The following is a 17,070-nucleotide window of genomic DNA, read 5'->3' as shown; positions in this document are numbered from 1 at the left end:
TTTAAATCTAGCCTCAACTCGGAGCGAACACTCTGATGCAAATACTAACAACATGGCAATGGGTTCAAGTCAAGAACACATATGATACCAGTGGAATCACGCATCGGCCATGGGGGGTGGGAGGGAGGAAAAGAAAATGATCTTTGTCTTTAATGAAAAATGCATGGAAATGATCAAATAAAATACTATAAAATTAAAAAAAAACACACACACACACAAAAAAAAAGGAAAAAAAATCTAGCCTCAGACACTTTCTAAATCACTTAACCTTGATAGCCTAGCCCTTGCTGTTCTTCTGTCTTTGAACTGATACTAAGAAAGAGTTTTTTTTTTAAGAAAAAAATGCACTGAGCCAAAAATATTGGGTGAGAGAGAAATCCCCAGAAATGACAGTAATGTAAATTTAAAAGGCATCAATTTTTTTAAGTTTTAAGGGAAATAAAGAACATAAGATCATCTTTATTGCTTAATAGATAAAGTAGAAACTTTTCAGTTTGACATTCAAGGCTTTTCATAATCGTTTCACCAGATCTAGCCAAACCTCCCCTTCCACTAATCAAACTTGTCCACTTAAACTAATTATGTCTTATTTCCATTCTTCATGCACATTTGTATCCCCAAACCATTTTTCCTACTAATTCCTCTATCTAAAATGTCTTTCCCCTATACCCAAAAAGCTATAAATTTGCACAATCAAATGTAACAAACTTTTCTACTAGTAGCAATGCAATGATCCAGGACAACACTGAGGAACTTATGAGAAAGAACACTATCCACATCCAGAGAAAGGACTGTGGGAGTAGAAATGCAAAAGAAAAACATGTGATTGAACATGTGGTTTGATGGGGATATGATTGGTGATGTAGACTCTAAATGATCATCCTAATATAAACATCAACAACATGGAAATAGGTTTTGAACAATGATACATGTATAACCCAGTGGAATTGCTTGTCAGCTCAGGGAAGGGGGAGGAAAGAGGGGTGAGAAAAATCATAAACTATGCATCCATGGGCAAATATTCTAAATAAATAAATAATTTTTAAAGCTATAAAATTGTCCATACCCTTTGATCCTATAACACCACTGGGTCTGTATAAAAGAGATCATAAAAAGGGGGAAGGGCCTTCTTATACAAAACTATTTATAGCAGCTCTTTTTATGGTGGCAAAGAACTGGAAATTAAGGGAATGTTCATCAATTGGGGAATGGCTGAACAAATTGTGGTATATGTTGGTGACAGAGTGCTATTGTGCTATAAGAAATAATAAGCAGGATGATTTCAGAAAAAGCTAGAAATAACTCCACAAACTGATGCAGAGTGAAATAAGCAGAACCAGGTTAACACTATCCACAGTAAGAGCAATATTATATGATGATCGACTGTGAAAACTTGGCTACTCTCAACAATGCAATGGTCTGGGACAATTCTAAAGGACTTATGATGAAGAATGCTATCCACTTCCAGAAAAAAGAATTGTTAGAGTTAGATGGATGTGGATCCTTCACATCAGTATATTTATGGTTTTATTTTGGGGTTTTGATTTTATATGAGTGTATCCTCACAACAAAGACCAATATGGAAGTGTATTTTGCATGATAATACATATATAGCCCAGATCAAATTGCTTACCATCTCCAGGTCAGAGGAGGGATGGGAGGGAGAGAGACAGCTTGTACTTTATAACTTTGGAAAACATATGTTGAAAATTATTCATGCATGTAATTGGGAGAATTTTTTAATCTCTAAAAAATGATAAGCAAGATGGTTTCACAAAAAGCTGAAAAGATATATATGAACTGATACAGAGTAAAATAAGCAGAACCAGGAAAACATTGTACACAGTAGCAGCAATATTGTAGAATGTTTAGCTGTGAAAGACTCAGCTACACTCAACAATATATTGATCTGGGACAATTCTGAAGGACTCATGACAAAGAATGTTTTCCACCTCTAGAGGAAGAACTGTCGGAGTCAGATGAAGATCAAGGCATACTATCTTTCACATTAGTTTATTTAGGGTTTTTTTTTAGGGTTTTGGTTTTAAATGAGTAATTTTTTTTACAACAATGACCAATATGGAAGTATGTTTTGCATTATAATACATGTAAATCCAAGTCAAATTGCTTAACATCCCCAAGAGAGGGGAGAAAAGAGAGGAAGGGAGACAATTTGGATACTAAATTTTCATATGTTGAAAATTGTTCTTTTATGTAATTAGGAAGATAAAATTTTTGAATAAAAATTTTTAAATGCCTCTCCCTCCTCTCTCTCTGCCTATCCAAATTCAATCTAGTTTTCAAAATTCAGCTTAAAGGTTCCTTGATGACTCTGCTTTCTCCTTGTATGACTTTCTCTAGTATTTATCATCTCTACCACCCAGCATGGTGCTCCATGATCTGCTGTCTAATATAGTTTTAGTTGAGATTTTGATCTTGTCACAGAATGTAAGCTTAAGACATATCTTCAAATCCTACCCAATAGACATGCATTACACACTTAGTGTATACAAAGTGAGAAATAGCATCAAATAGTAGATAGAAGGCTGATTTTCTCTTCGAGTCAGGAAGAACTCAGTTCAAGACTTGCTGGGTGGCTCTGAGCAAATCACTTAACCTCTCCAAGCTCCAGGCAACTATCTAAGGCCGGGTAGTATAGTTGATAGGCTTCTAGACTTGTGGTCAGACACTTAACAACTGTATGACCTTAGAGAAATCACTAAACTTTTATGAATCTAAGTTTCCTCATTTATAAAATGATAGAATTGAACTAGACAGTGTCTATATTTTCTTTGAGCTCTAAATCTATGGTCTATGAGCCCTATAAGTTAAATATGAATTGTTAAATAATAACCATTGTAAAGGCAAACAACTTTAAAAATCATGAGATCTCTGATCAATAATTTATCACAGTGCCAAAGGACCCATGATAAAATATGTTGCCCACCTCTTGACAAAGAGATAATAAAATCAAGAGGCACAATGAGACATATATTTTTGGATATGGCCAATACTTGATTTTGTTTTCCTTGACAATGCATATTTGGTATTTGTTTACTTTTTCTTTTCTTTTTGTTTTTCAATTGGAGGGGGAAGGTTAGAGATGGAGAAAAAAAATTTTTAATGTTAATTGAAAAGATACAATTAAAGAGGACAACTAGGTTACACAGTGAATTGAGTGCCAGACCTAGAATTGGGATGACCTGAGTTCAAATCTAGCCTCAGACACCTCCTAGCTAGGGTCCCTGGGAAAGTCTCTTAATGCCAATTGCCTACTCTTTGCTGCTCTTCTGTCTTGGAACTGATACTTTAAATATTTTAAATGTTTCAAATTAATTAGCTTTTTCAAAAAAGGAATTCTTTTTAAGAAAATAATTGAAGGGGATTTAAAAAAAGAAGATACACAAGTGATAAAACTTATATAACTCAGTGGAATTGCTTGTCGGCTCTGGGAGTGAAGAGGGAAGAGGGGAGGGAGAGAAAATAAATCATGTAACCATAGGAAAATATTTAAATTTTTTAAATGGAATTAAAAATGAAAAAGGAGATATAATTAAAGAAAATGTTTTAAAAACAGATTGTTGAACTTCATTAACAGAGGGAGTTTTTACACTGGGAATTCCCTACATGAATGAAAGTACAAATACAAACCCAAAAGAAATGTGTAAGGCACTATGCTATTTATATTTCTTATCTCTCTCTACTGTGCCTAGTACAGAGCTAGGCAGATAATAGATCCTTGATGAGCCCTTATGTATTCCATCTGAAACAAGGGGCATTTGTCTTCTAACACTGTTATTCATAAGGTTCATCCTTGGGGGAGACAAGACGAAATATTAGAAGAAAGTCAAAAGATTGAAAAATAGAAAAAATATAAGATATTCACTATCAAAATATTAAGGAAGGGGGGCAGAGTCAAAATGGTAGCATAGAGGCAGCAAAAGTTCAGACCTCTGAAAACCATTCCTTACCGATTACAAATAAATGCTCCTAAAGGACTAAAAATCAAACCTAACAACAAAACAGAGCCAAGGAACCCTCCTGCTGTACTTAACTTAAAAGATACCCCACCCCAAAAGCCTAAATTTGAGAACACTCAGGTTTAAGGGGAAGGAAGAAGGAAGGTCCCAGGACCCCTCCCCCACCTAGAGCACTGAACCTCCAGCAGTAGCTGGAATCTTTGGGTGGACAAGGGTGCTGGTCTAGAGGGAGTACCTTACAGGCAAAGCTGTGCCAGTCTCAGAGCTTTGAACACAGGAGGTGGGGAAGCAGTTAGAGAAGAAGCACAGATCAGGCAGCCTAGTTATAGCAGCAGAAACACTCCATATTGCACACCCCGCCCCCTTCATTTCCAGAGGTTTTGGCCTCAGGGCACATCCAGCTCTGCAAGTTCAAACCAGCTGGACTTAATCTCATCAAAGTCTTCAGAGGGAAGGGAAGCTCAAGCTCCAACACCCCTCCCCCACAGACTGCTCTGAGAAATTTGCTGACTAAGCTCCAAGGGGGAAGGTTGACAGAAAAGCCCCAAACCACAGATCCAAAACATAATGAAAGGAGCAAGAGTGAAAGGAACAACAGGGGAAAATATGAGCAAACAACAGAAAAAGAAAAAAGAAATTACAATCAACAGCTTCTATCCAGGCAATAAACAAAGAGCAAACGGAACAGAGGACGATCAAGGAACACTAAGCAAAAACACTGAAACTCCAGTGAATTGGGCACAGGCTTTGGAAGAACTCAAAATACGATTCAAAACACAATCAAGAGACTGAAGACAACTGGGGAAAGAACGTAATAAGCAAGATAAGTCATCTGGAAACAGAGACACTTGAACTAAAACAAGAAAATAGTGTCTTGAAAGCCAAAATGAATCAGCTTGAAAATGAGTCAAAGGAGATGAAAGATGAGGCAAAGAAAATGAAAGATGAGGCAAAGAAGATGAAAGATGACCTCCAAAGAAAATCAGACCAGAAGGAGAACTATGACCAAAAAGCCAGGGACGAAATCCAGTCTTTAAAAACCAGAGTACAACAATTAGAAGCAAACAACTTCACAAGGCAGCAGGAAACTATAAAACAAAATCAAAAGAATGAAAAAAATTGAGGAAAATATGAAGCACCACATTCACAAAACAGATCGTTCCAGAAGAGACAACTTAAGAATCATTGGTCGGCCAGAAGACCATGACAAAAGAAAAAGCCTGGACATCATCCTACAGGAATTATCCAAGAAAACTGCCCCAATAGTCATAAGGTTTATCCTTTCAGGAGTCTAAAGACTATTTAATCTCTAAATCATCCACCAGGTTTTTCTGTTGGAAAAGGTATAAGTGTTTAATTTGATATCAAACATAGGGAACTATCAATTTCTCAGCCACAAATTCATAACTTCTTATGGCCCTTTCCTGAAAGTTCCACTATTCCCCTGGCTCCAGTGTAAAAGCTCCTAAGTCTTTCTTTATAAACATATTTAACATAAAATTGATTTTTTTCCTCTAAAAAAAAGTTACATGGGTTATGTACTTGCAAAGTACTTGTAGATAAATCCAATTCACAATTGTTAAATACTTACTATTGCATAGTATTATATTAAATACTCTGGAACTATAGAAGACCTAAAAGATAAAAACTCTAGACAGGAGAGGTCTTTGTTCACACAAAGCCTATAGTTGACTCATTTTAATCTAAACAAACTGTAAATCAAATATGTTTAAGTAGATGTCTCCTTAGGTAGCTTTGTAACTTCTGGGAAGAATTAGGAATGGAGTTTTGTCAAAAAACAGAAGAGAACATGGTACTGATTCCAAAACCAGGCAGGTCAAAAACAGAGAAAGAAAACTATAGACCAATCTCCCTAATGAATATAGATGCAAAAATCTTAAATAGAATACTAGCAAAAAGACTCCAGCAAGTGATCAGAAGGGTCATCCACCATGATCAAGTAGGATTTATACCAGTGATGCAGGGCTGGTTCAATATTAGGAAAACCACATAATTGACCACATCAACAAACAAACCAACAAGAATCACATGATTATCTCAATAGACGCAGAAAAGGCCTTTGATAAAATACAACACCCATTCCTATTAAAAACACTAAAAAGCATAGGAATAGAAGGGTCGTTCCTAAAAATAATAAACAGTATATATCTAAAACCATCAGCTAATATCATCTGCAATGGGGATAAATTAGATGCATTCCCAATAAGATCAGGAGTGAAACAAGGATGCCCATTATCACCTCTACTATTTGACATTGTACTAGAAACACTAGCAGTAGCAATTAGAGAAAAAAAAGAAATTGAAGGCATCAAAATAGGCAAGGAGGAGACCAAGTTATCACTCTTTGCAGTGACATGATGTCTACTTAAAGAATCCTAGAGATTCAACCAAAAAGCTAATTGAAATAATCAACAACTTTAGCAAAGTTGCAGGATACAAAATAAACCCACATAAGTCATCAGCTTTTCTATATATCTCCAACACAGCTCAGCAGCAAAAACTAGAAAGAGAAATCCCATTCAAAATCACCTTAGACAAAATAAAATACCTAGGAATCTATCTCCCAAGACAAACACAGGAACTATATGAATACAACTACAAAACACTCTCCACACAACTAAAACTAGACTTGAACAATTGGAAAAACATTAACTGCTCATGGATAGGACGAGCCAATATAATAAAAATGACCATCCTACCCAAACTTATTTATCTATTTAGTGCCATACCCATTGAACTCCCAAAATATTTCTTTACTGATTTAGAAAAAACCATAACAGAATTCATTTGGAATAACAAAAGATCAAGGATATCCAGGGAAATAATGAAAAAAAACATATGATGGGGGCCTTGCAGTCCCAGACCTTAAACTATATTACAAAGCAGCAGTCATCAAAACAATTTGGTACTGGCTAAGAAACAGAAAGGAAGATCAGTGGAATAGACTGGGGGAAAGCGACCTCAGCAAGACAGTATACAATAAACCCAAAGATCCCAGCTTTTGGGACAAAAATCCACTATTCGATAAAAACTGCTGGGAAAATTGGAAGACAGTATGGGAGAGATTAGGAATAGATCAACACCTCACACCCTACACCAAGATAAATTCAAAATGGGTGAATGACTTAAACATAAAGAAGGAAACCATAAGTAAATTGGGTAAACACAGAATAGTATACATGTCAGACCTTTGGGAGGGGAAAGACTTTAAAACCAAGCAAGACATATAAAGAATCACAAAATGTAAAATAAATAATTTTGATTACATCAAATTAAAAAGCTTTTGTACAAACAAAACCAATGTAACTAAAATCAGAAGGGAAACAACAAATTGGGAAAAAATCTTCATAGAAACCTCTGACAAAGATTTAATTACTCAAATTTATAAAGAGCTAAATCAATTGTACAAAAAATCAAGCCATTCTCCAATTGATAAATGGGCAAGGGAAATGGATAGGCAGTTTTCAGATAAAAAAATCAAAACAATTAATAAGCACATGAAGAAGTGTTCTAAATCTCTTATAATCAGAGAGATGCAAATCAAAACAACTCTGAGGTATCACCTCACACCTAGCAGATTGGCTAACATAACAGCAAAGGAAAGTAATGAATGCTGGAGGGGATGTGGCAAAGTAGGGACATTAATTCATTTCTGGTGGAGTTGTGAACTGATCCAACCATTCTGGAGGGCAATTTGGAACTATGCCCAAAGGGCGACAAAAGAATGTCTACCCTTTGATCCAGCCATAGCACTGCTGGGTCTGTACCCCAAAGAGATAATGGACAAAAAGACTTGTACAAAAATATTCATAGCTGTGCTCTTTGTGGTGGCCAAAAACTGGAAAACGAGGGTATGCCCATCAATTGGGGAATGGCTGAACAAATTGTGGTATATGTTGGTGATGGAATACTATTGTGCTAAAAGGAATAATAAAGTGGAGGAGTTCCATGGAGACTGGAACAACCTCCAGGAAGTGATGCAGAGCGAGAGGCGCAGAACCAGGAGAACATTGTACACAAAGACTAATACATTGTGGTATAATCGAATGTAATGGACTTCTCCATTAGTGGTGGTGTAATGTCCCTGAACAATCTGCAGGGATCTAGGAGAAAAAGCACTATTCATAAGCAAAGGATAAACTATGGGAATAGAAACACCGAGGAAAAGCAACTGCCTGAATACAACAGTTGAGGGGACATGACGGAGGAGAGACTCTAAACGAACACTCTAATGCAAATATTAACAACATGGAAATGGGTTCGAATCAAGAACACATGTGACACCCAGTGGAATCACTCGTCGGCTATGGGGGGTGGGGGGAGGAAAAGAAAATGATCTTTGTCTTTAATGAATAATGCTTGGAAATGATCAAATAAAATATTATTTAAAAAAAAACAGAAGAGAAAACTGAATAATGAAAAACATACTGAGCTTGGGGGTGAGGGGTGTTCACATTCTTCTGACACTAATTAGCTGTGTGACTATAGACAAGTTCCCTAACTTCCAAGGTCTCAGTTTCTTTATCTAACAATTGAGAAGCCTGGACCTGTAAGGTCCACATTAGCTCTAAATCTATGATTCTTAGAGCCTTCACATTCTGTCTCTTCTACTTACAAATAGTGTGGCTATAGTCAAGTCACTGAACTTCAATGAGCCTCAATGTGCTCATCTGTAAAATAGGCATAATCAAATTTCCCGTTTCTATACCAGCAGCTATAAAGATCAAGCACCTTGTAAACCTTAAAGCCCTACATAAATGTCAAGGATTGGCTTCTCATCCTCCTGCCTCCCAGCTGGCTAGTGCCTTGTTCTTTCAGTTGACAGAATTTGCACAAAACAATTTTGGATGGCATTATCCTTAAAGATTGCTAATAGCCCATTAGCAAATGCATTCTTCCCATTAGCCTAGATGGAGGAGATAACTAAGGTTATCCTGCTTTCTGAAATATGCTTTAGGTTTATATATAAACAATATGCTGCATTTAAAATAAGAAGTCATTTTGTCCTTTCCCCTACCCCCCTAGAGAAAAGGACCTGCAGCTGATGAGACTAGAAAATATTATGCTACAGTAACTTAATTCAATTTTACATATTTCCTAAATGTCTATTCTATGTCTGGCACTATGGAAACAAAAACAGAATGCAAAGCCATTCTTGCATCTGAGGTACAGCAGAAAGAGTATTGGCTCTGATTTCTGGAAGATCTGGAAGTTCTGGGTTCAAATCCTGTCTCTGTTGTTTGCTACCTGTGACCTCTCATCTTTGAGCCTCATTTCCCTCAATTCTAAAACCTCTTCTAAAATGAAGAGGTTGGACTAGATAATCTCTTATGACCCTTCCCATTTTAGTCCCATGATCCTCCAACTTAGCAATGAATGGGGTGACCATACCCCTAGAAATAGGAATATGACATGGACATATATAAGAATAAGAGGTTGAATGTGATTGGGTAGCTAGATGGTTTAGTGGCTAGAGTGCTGGTCCTGGAATAAGAAAGACTCATATTCTTAAGTTTAAATCTGACCTCCAGACTCTTCTTATTATGTGACCCTAGGCAAGACACTTAACTCTGTTTGCCTCAGTTTCCTCATCTGTAAAATGAGCTGCAGAAGGAAATGGCAAACTACTCCGGTACCCTTACTAAGGTCACCCAAAATGGAATTAAAGAGTTAAAGAGTTGGACACTACTGAAATGACTCAAACAACCAATTTGCAAAGTCCTGGGCTAAATGCTGGGTGTACAGACAGTGAAATAAGACAGTTCCTGCTCACAAAGAACAAACTTGCTTTTTTTTTTGCTTTGAAAACCTTACCTTCTGCCTTAATATCAACTGTCTTAGAAGACAGAAAAGCCGCAAGGGCTAGACAATCAGAGTTAAGTGACTTAAGTCATTTTTTAAAAAAATTATTATTCTTTTATTTATCACAGATGATTCTAATTCCACATAAATGGGGAAAAGTTAGGATCCTGCCTCAGTTTCCCATAAAATGGGGATAACAAATCACAGGGTTTTGTGATATTCAAATGGCATAACATATAAAAACATTTCACAAACTTTAAAGTGCTACATAAATGTTAGCTGTTGTTACTTCTGAAGTTGTTGCTGCTATTGTAGTTGTAGTGGTTGTTGTTACTGCTACTGCTATAGTTATAGGGGATGTTGTTGCTGCTGTTATAGCTGTAGGGATTGTTGCTGCTATTGTAGTTGTAGGATTATTGTGGTTGCTGTTGTAGTTGTAGGGATTGTTGTTGCTGCTGCTGTTGTAGTACTTGCTGCTGCTGTTGTAGTTGTAAGGATAATTGTTGCTGTTGCAGTTGTACTTGCTGCTATTGTTGTAGGGGTTGTTGTTGTTGCTGTTGTTGTAGTGGTAGTGGTTGTTGCTACTGCTACTGTAGTTCTCAGTCTTAAGCTACTCTACCCATTGTGCTACCTAGGTGCCCTGAGAACAAATATTCTAACAAGGGAGAAAACACATATGGAAGGTTACACATGTAAGTCAGATGGAAAGGTCCCATGATTCTTAGGCTGCAGCAGCAAAGCCGATGGTAATGGATCTTCTTTGATGTCTTGTCCCTTGGCAAAACAAATTATCTGCCAGTGCCAAGGACTTTGGCAACAAGAGCTTTCTTATGCGATAGCTGTGGCTATAGCAGGTATAACTGCAGGAATGATTGCTGGGGTCCTTCCCACAAGGGTGGCTGAGGGCACTGAGGAACCATTATTATTCCCAGGGCTCTTGGATTTAGGGTTCTGGGCTGTCTCCATGGAGGTCTGAGGGGAGATAGTGGTCAATGTGGTGGTAGTGGTTTAACTTGCCTGGCATGCGCTGCCCTGTCTTTCCCTAAGGGTGTCTTGCTGCTTCATCTAAGCTGGCTTATCTGTGCAGTGGCAGTTGGTCAGGATGGCCCCTTCTCTGCAGGAATTGCCTCCCTGGATGATATGTGTGAGGGCTGGGCTGAGCTGGAAGCAGGATCAGTCTGGGTGCTGCCTCTACTAGGGCATCTGTGCTTATCTGCCTGTTGGTGGTAGTCCATCAGCAGTTGTTGCTGGTAGGTTTGAAGTAGATAAGTCTCTTCTCCACAATGATGTCTTGTCACTGCTTATGTATACCTCTTCTCTCCCCAACTAGACCGTAAGCTCCTTGAGAGCAACTATGTAGATATATTTCTCTGTATTCCCCTTGGAGAGTTTCACATGTGTTGGGTAGTAAATACATGTTTGTTATCATAATTATTCATGATCAAGTTGTAGGATCACAGGTATAAAGTTGGAAAAGACCTTGCTTGGAAGTCTTTTAATCCCAAACCATAGTCTTATAGATGAGAAAACCAAGACTCTTAGAAGTTAAGTGACTTGCTCAAGGTCACACATGCATTAGTCCAACTGATGGCTGGATATTAAAGTTGAAATGGACCATATAGCAAGTCCAATCCTTTCACTCTATAGATAAGGACATATTGAGACTGAGTGCACAAGAGAAAACCTATACTTTCATTGCTTTTCCAAGGAGAAGAACACCAAGGGTTTATTTATATGAGATCCCAATGCCTACATCAATCTCTCTGAAGGTATTCAGATTTGTGACACTATGAAAATTTGTTGGGCTTTCCTTAGAGGCCATCCAAACCTGGAGGAGAGTAGTTAGTTACAAGTTAACTATTTTTAAAAGAATCCAAGTTAGTATGGAAATAGGAAACACTGCTGGATGTCTACACTCCTCAGAGGTCATATTTGAATTTTCAACAGTACCAATCTGCTAGTAAAAAGCTGATTTTAGGAATACCAGAAGTCTGACTGCAGATCAAAGCACACCATATTTCACTTTATTTCCTTTCTGAGTTTTTTTTAATGTGTGTATGATATATGTCTTCTGTCATGGAATCAGGAACTTGGAATTATGTATTACATGAAAGTACTGAAATCCTACATCAGACTATTTGCCCTCTTGGGGAGGAGGGGAAAGGGAGGGAAGGAGAGAATCTGAATCAAAAAAATTTCAGAAAATGATTGTCAAAAATTGTTTCTTTATGTAACTTTAAAAAAATATCAAGGGGGCAGCTGGGTAGCTCAGTGGATTGAGAGTCAGGCCTAGAGAGGGGTCCAAGGTCCAAGGTTCAAATCTGGCCTCAGGCACTTCCCAGCTGTGTGACCCTGGGCAAGTCACTTGACTCCCATTGCCTAGCCCTTACCACTCTTCTGCCTTGGAGCCAATACATAGTATTGACTCCAAGGTGGAAGGTAAGGGTTTAAAAAATAAATAAATAAATAAATAAATAAATAAAAAGTATCAAATCAGAGTCCCTATTCTAGCTCATTCCAGTACACCTGCTGGCAAATTATACTGTAAAATTTACTTTCTATTGGCCTCAAAATACAAAATAGAACCTTTATTTTTGCATCCAATGCATATTACCTATATTCCCACAGCATTAGCATACACATCCCTACAGACTCCTTTAAGAATTCTAGAAATAGAAGGGACCTTGGATATCATCTAGTCCATATTTCTTGTTTTAAAGAAGAGGAAACTGAGGCATGGATGGGTTGATTGAATTACCCAAGTCATACAATGAATATATCCCTGAACTGAAACTACAACCTAGATCTGATGCTTCCTAGTCCAGTGTTTGAGTCACTGCTCCACACTGCCTTCCTCATGCATATTTTCAGTGTATTATATTAACAAACCCTTCTAATATGACCATTTCAAAAATGTCCCATTAAGTATATTTTATTCCTTTGCTTAGAGTTGTCTTGACTTTCACTTGAAATAAATTTGATCTGATGCCCAGAGAATTATTTTGCTACCCATTAGAAGGTTGGGGATTCTTGCTTTAAAAAGTTCTCTTAGAGTACCCAGTATTGAATGTGAAGCGAGAAAGATTTGGTTTCAAGTCCCACCTCTTATACACACTGGCAATGTTATCCTGGACAAGTCATTTAACTCATTTGTGTTCTAGGCAAGTTGCTAAGACAATAAAGTTACAGGGAAAATGTTGACCTATATTGTGAGAAATAATCCTTGACAAAGAACTTCCTACATTGATGAAATCATAGATCTAGTCCCATTCTTATCCCATCTACAAAAATGTATAGCAGAGATGTGAGAAGTATTTCTGACCTATGAAATTTCCAAGGTTTAGGTCCCCCCAAAACCTGACTACCTGCTCCAAAGATGTTTAAAATCCTTTAAAACGAGACAAATCTTCATTCTCCTACTAACAATGAGACTTCAGACCAACCAATCAAATAAACATTTGTTGAGCACCTACTGTATGCCAGGCATTGTACCAAGTCTTGGTGATGCAAAGGCAAAAATGAAAGTATTCCCTGCTCTCAAAAAACTTACATTTTATGGGGAAAACACTAAAAAATTAATACATATAAAATATGTACAAAGTAATTTAGGGAGGCACTAATATGGGGTCAGAAAAAAAGTCTAATATGGAAAGCATTGGTGGAAATGAGGAATTCTAAAGGGAAGAAGTGAAAAGAGAGGGCAGTGCAAGCATAGGATACAGCCCATGCTAAGTTTGGCTATGGGAGAGGAAATATTATATGTTAGGAACAGTGAGGCCAATCTGACTAGACCACATGGGACTTGAAGGAGAGTAATGTATAACAAGACTGGAAAGATAGTTTGGAGTCCAGTTATAAAGATTTTTACATGCTAAATAAGAGTTGGTACTTGATTCTGGAGGTAATAGGGAGCCATGAGAGCTCATTGAGCAGGAGAGCAATGTCATCAGACTTATGCTTTAGGAATATCACTTTAGCATCAGTAAAGATGTTAATCCCCTTGATAAAGATAAAACTCAACTAATAATATTATTTAGAACTAAACACTTGATATTGGGGCCTTTCTCTGAGTAGAGGAAACCAGTATCACTGGAGAGCATCCAAAAGTGATGGCAAACGTAGCCTGAAAAGTAAGGAAAAGAAAGTAGACAGTAGATTATAGGGATGCTTACTTGTCAATTTTGTCCAAGGTAGCGAAACACATAACATTATCTATTTCCCAAAAGAGATGGTGTTTTAATTACTTTCTAACACATCTTATTCTGATCCTTTCACTGGGAACATTCCCTCAGCTGCAGCAATACCAATTTCCTTCAGTTCAGAGAAGTAATCACTGGACACAATCTGCTAGGGAGCCAGCCGGTCCTAGTCCCCAATTTGCCAGATGTAGAATCCTGATCTAGACACACTCTTCCATCCCAGCAACCTCCAAAGTTGCTAGGACTCATCAAAATGCAGCTGCTTCTCACTTGCATCTATAACAAAACATGAAGTTTGCACCAGCTTTTCTATGGATCAGGTTCTAACCTAAGGGCATTTTGTTAGCAAACCAGTAGGAAGTCCCTGCTTTGCAGAGACCCTCTTGGCAACATCCAACAATATTTATTCGGCAATCTCATAGAATCATAGAAAGCAAAGAACCAGGAAGATCCCATTAAATAACTGAGTATCTTCCTTGTACCATTAGGCAAAGGGGCACTTGAGCAGTGCACCATAGGCTAGAAATGTATATAATCTTTGAAAGAGGATTCTTTTCAGATTGCACCTATGAAAGCAAAGTCATAGGAAGAGGAAATGGAAGAATATACATGGAGTCAAAAAATCTGGGTTTGAGGCTCTATCCCTTAGTATCCACATGACTTTGTACAAGTCACTCTTGGTCTCAATTTCTTCATCTGCAAAATGGATGAAGGATGAAAGTTTAGGACTAGATGCTCTCTTAGGTGATTTCTGGCCCCAAAATTCTGTTATTTCATAGCAATTACTTTGATATCAGAATCCTTTCCTCCTAAATTGCATATAAAGAAAAGAATCATTGAGGAGGGGAAAGGATTCACCTCCTCTCCTAATATATTATTATTTTTTTAAACTCTTAGTTCTGTCTGTGTAAGACTGAGTTGCAGCAAGGGCTAGACAAGCAGAGGTAATTGATTTGCCTAGGATCAACAACTAGGAAGTGTCTCAAGTCAGATTTGAACCAAGGTCCTCATGATTCCAGGTCTGGGGCTCTATACACTGTGCTACCCAGCTGCCTTTCCCTTATCTCCTCCCCTCCCCCTATATTTTTTCATTTGGTGCCTCTGACCTCCTTATTGTTTCTTGTACAATTATTTCCTTTCCTGATCCTGGAAATTTTGACTGACTAGATCTATCCCTAACCCCTACCCCATGTCTAAATTGCTCTCCCTCCTCATCTCTACTTTCTGACTACCCAACTAAAATCTCACTTTATACAGGAAGTCTTTCCTAATCCCCCTTAATTCTAATGCCTCCCTTCTCTTGATTATCTGCAATTTGTCATTTTTACTGTGTTTATACACAGTTATTTGCAGGTTGTCTACCTATTAGATTGTGAACTCTGAGCACAGAGACGTGCCTTTTGTTTTTCCTTGTATCCTCAGTCCTTAATATAATCCCTAGCATGACTAGCAGTTTAAAAAAATGATTATTCACTATTGGCTCTTGTGACTGATTCTTGTGCTTCTTGCATCCTTAATTATTTCAATTAACAACTATCCAATCCTTTTATTATTCCAACTTTTTATTCCTTGTGACCTAGATAAAGGACACCAAAGAAAAGCTTTCAACTGAAACATTCACCCAAAATCACTAACTAGATGCTGCTGGCTTCTTTTCAGACACTGGACACTTCTGGCATGCCCATAGTTGTGATCTCTGCCTCCTACCATCAGGAAGTTCAGTAGCAACTCACCCTGAAGTTAGACAAAGTGAGTGTTTTCACTTAAATATCTTTTCCCACAAGAAATTTTTTCCCAACCTAAAAAAAATACATGCCTCCAAAGTTTTCCTATTGGTATCAACTTTTGTTAGTGACAGTGGAAAAAACTTCACTTTCTTACAATTCATTTTCAAATGATGTCATTCTAATCATCAGTCACTGATGTACCTTAAGAGTTGTCTTATAAACAACAAACTAGCTATCAAGCATCTTAATGAGAAAAGAATGATATAATTTGAGGATTAGCTCTCCAATTATTTTCCCCTAATACCAGGAAGAATTAACATCACTTCAGTAAGAATATATATTTTTATATCAAATTCAATCATGCATGAAAGCTTCTCAACAATTTGAGTCAAAATAGCATGATCCCAGGCCTGGAGATGGGAGGTCCTGGGTTCAAATCTAGTCTCAGTCACTTCCTAGGTGTGTGACGCTGGGCAAGTCACTTAACCCCCATAGTTCAGGCCTTACTGCTCTTCTGTCTTGGAACCCAGGATTAACTCTAAGACAGAAAGTAAAGGTTTAAAACAGGAAGGAAAAAGAAAAGAAAAGAAAAGAAAAGAAAAGAAAAGAAAAGAAAAGAAAAGAAAAGAAAAGAAAAGAAAAGAAAAGAAAAGAAAAGAAAAGAAAAGAAAAGAAAAGAAAAGAAGAGAAAAGAAAAGAAAAAGAAAAGAAAAGAAAAAGAAAAGAAAAGAAAAAGAAAAAGAAATAGCATGTTCCAATTTCTTGAGAATTTCCAAAGGTATGAAAATATCAAGCATATCTTTAGAGAAATGTTTCCAAAGATATCCCATGAAATGATATCTTTGGGAACATGTGCAAAATCTGATACTGTTTGACATCCCTAAGGTCTGTGGTCCTTTGATAGCACCCTATTTTTTGTCCTGTTATCTCTCTTGTTTTTGGTTTTCTTTGAGTCTTTCTGGTGTCTAAATAGGTAATATCTCCTTCTTTCCCTTTCTTTCTCTCTCTACTCCAAGCTCCTGAGAATTAAGCATAAGTTAATTCAAGATCTCAAGGAAAAGGTATTGCATAGCCTTTTCTGCTCCTAGCGACGATGCTCTTAAATCCAACATAATTCTGTTAGGTCCTATACCTGCCCTGCATATCAGAAAGAAATTTTTTCTCTCCGTTGTAAACAGTTTTCCCTTTTGGAATTCTTAAATGGGGGAGGGGGTAAGATACAGGATGAGCATGGGAGCCACATTCACAACCCAGACAAACCTAATCTTCTCAAAGGATTCAGTACACTCCCCGGGATGCAGCCCACAAGTGTCTTCCTCCTCTCTCGAGGTGAGAAGACTT

General features: G+C 37.4%; 1 protein-coding gene across 3 annotated transcripts in view; it reads right to left on the bottom strand.

Annotated features, from left to right (window-relative positions):
* MMD2 (monocyte to macrophage differentiation associated 2) overlaps positions 1-17,070 on the bottom strand; it is a 123,121-nt gene that overhangs the window by 105,013 nt on the left and 1,038 nt on the right. The window lies entirely within an intron of this gene.

Source organism: Monodelphis domestica, chromosome 7 (genome assembly GCF_027887165.1).
Source record: "Monodelphis domestica isolate mMonDom1 chromosome 7, mMonDom1.pri, whole genome shotgun sequence".
Lineage (NCBI taxonomy): Eukaryota > Metazoa > Chordata > Mammalia > Didelphimorphia > Didelphidae > Monodelphis > Monodelphis domestica.
Note: the sequence above shows the minus strand (reverse complement) of the source record. Positions and strands in the feature narration are given on the sequence as shown.